This window comes from Arachis ipaensis, chromosome B10 (assembly GCF_000816755.2).
Source record: "Arachis ipaensis cultivar K30076 chromosome B10, Araip1.1, whole genome shotgun sequence".
NCBI classification, from domain to species: Eukaryota; Viridiplantae; Streptophyta; class Magnoliopsida; order Fabales; family Fabaceae; genus Arachis; species Arachis ipaensis.
Genome location: NC_029794.2, coordinates 79216247 through 79220938, shown reverse-complemented (window position 1 = coordinate 79220938; position 4692 = coordinate 79216247).

Here is a 4692-nt window from a genome sequence, read left to right as displayed (position 1 = left end):
TGGCGTTTTTGCGGTTTTTAACTGTGATTTTGCGGTTTTAAGGTTTAGAATAATTTTCAAATCTGGTTTTGAAACTAAATCAAAACTCTTAGTTTGAATAATATGGTTTACAGAAAAAGTGAGTTCCGAGATTTTCTTAATTTGTGAATTTGGTTTGACATTAGACTTATCAAAAAGGGATTCAAATTGAAAAGTTATGATTTAAGAATTTTAATGAATTTAAGAAAATTATTATTTAAACTAATTGATTTATGAAGAAATAATTTTTGAATTTTTTTGAAAAAGCTTTGACATTGAAGAGGGTTTAGATTGAACTTATTTTGAAGCTTTTGAAAAATATTACAAAAGCAGTATTTGATTTAAAGGATAATCTTTGTTCAAGTTAGTGGAATGAGTCGGACTCTTAGTGACAAATAATAAGAGTGATGTAGTGGAAGGTGAGAGGGAATATCGACACGGTAGGACGCTTCGAGGAAGATATATCGCGTGATTCAAATTTTCGAGGGCAAAAAATTTATGAGGAGGGGAGAATGTAACAACCGGCATAACCGTTTTAATAAAATAATAATTTTTAAGTTCCCAGAGTAGATTGAAAATTTAGAAGTTTTAATTTGAGAATAGAAAGGTGAAATTTGTAACAACCCCGATTTTCGAGTACGTAAGATCTTTTCTGAAAGTACGGATTTTTTCGAAAGATTAGTAGGGGAAGAACATCTTCTATATCATCAAGAATTTCAATCCTCGTTGTCATTATGTCATCTTTAAGGTAGAACCCTTTTTGAGGCAAGCTCAATAATGCAGTCACGTAGAACCTAGTTTTTGAACTGTATCGGTTAGGAGTTTTGATTCGGTTTTTTGTAAATGGTCTCAGTTTGATGAATCGGACTCGATTCATGATAGAAGAGAGATAATAGTATAATATTATAATTACATTAGTATTAGAAGATGTTTGAATGATATTATAACATTACCTGGTCTGTTTTAGTTAAAAACAGAAAATCAGTTTAACCGAGTTCACAGTTTACTGGTGCAGCTTAGCACCAGCACTCTCCGATGACTTTATCAATGCTAAGGCCTCATCATACATATTCTATTCTCATAATAAATATGTTACTAGTGTCATTTATGTTAGTAGCTCAGAAAATAATTTTTAGAGATATTTTTACATGTGCTCCGATACATTTAGTTTTAGTAGTTATACACTTGAGATATTTTAATATTACTTTAACCCACCTCCAAGCCTACCAATCACAACTCACTCTACACTCCCAAGACCCCCAAGGCTGCCTCATTTGCTCATTGTGGCCGAAAATCATCAAGAGAAAAAGGAGAGAAAAGTTCTTGGCTCTTAATCTTCAAAGCTTGATTTCCTCTGAACTAAAACTCAAATCAAAACTCCGATTTCACCAAAATGATCCTCTCTTCTTCCTCTACATAACCACATAACATATCAAGGCTGGAAATAAAGTGAGATGGCTGTCTCCCTCTCTCTTCAATTTGGTTTTCAAGGAAACATGCTTAAACATGTGTTTTCTTGATGTTCTTCCTAAGGAATCATGCTTAACTTGACTTGAGGGACAAGAAACGTTAATTTCCAGCAAGTCTAAGGTGAGATATCCCTTCCTAATGTGCTGAGGGAGATTTGGTCAGTTGAGAGTTTGTGGATTTAAAGTTGTTCTCGATGTGATTTAGGAGGAAAAAGTGCTTAAGGACCACTTGAAAGTATAACCGAATTAGGAGCAGCAAAACCAGATAGGGTTTCGTAAAATTAATCTTGATTGATTTTGTTTGAGTTGCGTGATTATGATATGGTTTGGTTATGCTTGAAATTGATTGTTTATATGAGTGGTTCTTGTTGAAATTTTGGTAAAAATTTTGATGAAATTTGATGAAATTCAAGCTATGAACTTGTGTTCTTGTGGCTGCTGGAAAACAAAACCCTAACCCTTAAATTATGGTTCAATTTGTGTTAAACTCATGTGGAAAAGATGGGGTTTTAGTGGTTGCTAATTTATTATGAATTTTGGTAAAAATCGGTTGCTGAAAAGACTAAAAAACGGGTAAAAACAGAGAAAGAATCTGAAGAATTTATGAAGAACATGAAGAACACTTTGAGTGTGATGAAGAACAATGAAGAATAGGATTTAGATCTTTAAAAGGGCAAGGAAATAAAATTTTTGGTGTTTAGGGGGTTATTTGGTAATTTTAAAAGTTAGGGTGGTTAAAGTAGAAATATTTAAGGTTACGGGTGGTAAAAAGTGAATTTTAAAGGTTAAAAGTTAAAGTGGAGTAATTTTCAAAAATTTAATGATAAAATAATAAATAATAATAAAATATTAAATAATAATATTTAATTAAAAATAATATTTTAATAAAAATAAAAAAATAATGCGAAAAGACAGGTTTCTGTAAAAGCTTTAGAAAGACAACTTTAAGCGTAGAATCTCATAATTACCTTCATAAAACACTTAGGGAGTGGTAATAACATATTAGTGAGGCAAAGATAAAGGAAAGATAAAAAGTTGAAGAAAAGATAAGAACCAAAGAAAAGTCTGTAAAGTTTTAATAACAGAAAAACTAACAGAGACTAGCGAACGAACTAGTGCAATATAGTTAGTCCTTGAGTTGCGACTAGGGTTAGGTATCATATGAAAAGTTAAATTTTTTCAGCATAGACTTAATGAACCTATACTTGGGACAGGCTAACTATTCATACCGAAATTTACATAAGCTTTAAATACATATGTTAAGCAGAGAAGTCAGAGCAGAGTAGAGAAACAGAGAGGATCAGAGCAACCAGAGTAAAGTAAAGAGATAAAGAGAAAAATAGTAATATAGATACAGAGCAGAGAAAAGTAAAGAGATACAGAGAACAGAGTAACCAGAGCAGAGTAAAGAGATACAGAGAAAAGAGGAACCAGAACAGAGTAAAGAGATATAAGGAGAAAAGAGTAATATGATAAAGAGAATAGAGAACAAATAGAGGGCCTATTGAAAGGTTATTTGTTGCATTAAGGCAACTCAATAGTTATTTGTATGATCATCTACTGTACTGAGGCAGTCAGATAGATAGTGGTACAACCACAGAGAGTGCTTTCCTAGGATACCTTGCTATAATGCTTTGTTGTAAGACAGAGGTTGCTTACAGAGGTATCGAGATCAGTGTGTTCCTGTAAGACAGTGGTTGCTTACAGTGAGTGTGTTGTGCTCCTGTAAGACAGAGGTTGCTTACAGTGAGTGTGTTGGGCGTATATCGGCTAATAAGTGCCGCCCTGCAAGACAAAAGTTGCTTGCAGTGGATACCCTGCAAGACAAAGGTTGCTTGCAGTGGGTATTGCCAACAGGAAAGCCTTATCCAGGCAGAGATTGCTGGGCAACGTCGGGAGCGGGTATGTAACCAACAAATGAGCTCATTACCTGCACTAGGGCTAGACATGCATCATATTTGGCTGTGTATTTCCCCTGTTATGATTATTGTATGAATGTATGCTTTCCTTGTTTGTATTCTAGTCTTTGTTTTTGTGTTATTTTCTTGTATTCTTCTTTTTACTACTTCTCTGTGTTCTTCTATTCGTCTGCAAAACAACATATAATTAATGAACTTAACGAATAACCCCCGGCCATACTAAGAACTCCCCAGTTCTTACCCCTTCTCTCTCCCTTCCTCCTTCAGATAGAAATATGAGTTCCCTTTCATAGTTCGCTGACGATCTATCCAAAAAGGATTCTGCTCTAGGTAGTCTTCTGAGTCTAGGGTGAATCTCGTTCTCTGTTTATATGTATATACTGTGAGACCAGCCAATGTCTGCACCCCGTTTGTATGCGAACTCTAACTTAAATCTTATGTACGAGACTCCTGTTATGTGGCTACTTGATGAGGTACCAGAGAGACGTCATATGGCAATGTCTGATTGTGTAGAGGATTAACAGATGATGTTTTACCTTTCGATGACGTTCCACCTGACTTGAGTTTTGAAGACTTAGAACATACTTTCCCTCGCTTTAGTATTTTAGAGGAACTAGGTGAGTATAGGGTCTAAGCTGGCCTGGGCGCCAGCTTAGGGACTTCTTGAACAGGTCAGGACCTGGGATGTTGTATGTATATATATGTATATAGTTATTATCTAGCTATATCTAGGGGTGTTCTAACTAAAATTCTATACCTAAATAAAGGCTGGATCACTAAATGTTATTAACTGCTTGCGATGTATTTATGTGTGGTTGTTTATAACTATTTTATCTGTTATCAGTTGTGGAATGATTATGAATGATTCCGTCTTTTAATCCAAACATTTTCAAAGAAAAAAAAATACCTTGCAAATTAGCAATGTTTTTAACAGTGAATCAGGCTCATATGATAAATAATAGATAATAATTAAGAAGACAAATTCGTAGCGCTCAGTTTCCGATATGATCTAAACATATTGAAAATTGGGTCATTATAATTTGGTATCAGAGCAGTTCGTTCCCAGTAGAGCCTGGGGAGTGGACTGATTATGCTTTACTGCATACTCTGCTTGTGTGTCTCATGCTGTTAGGGTATCTTTAAGATATATTTGGCATGAATGTCTATGAGTGCTCATTTTGGGAATGTTCATGCTTAACTTGAGACATTAAGATTGATTACCTTAATATCGATTGTTTGGTATGGATAAGACCTCAATGACTATGAATAGTCATGGTTTAATTGAG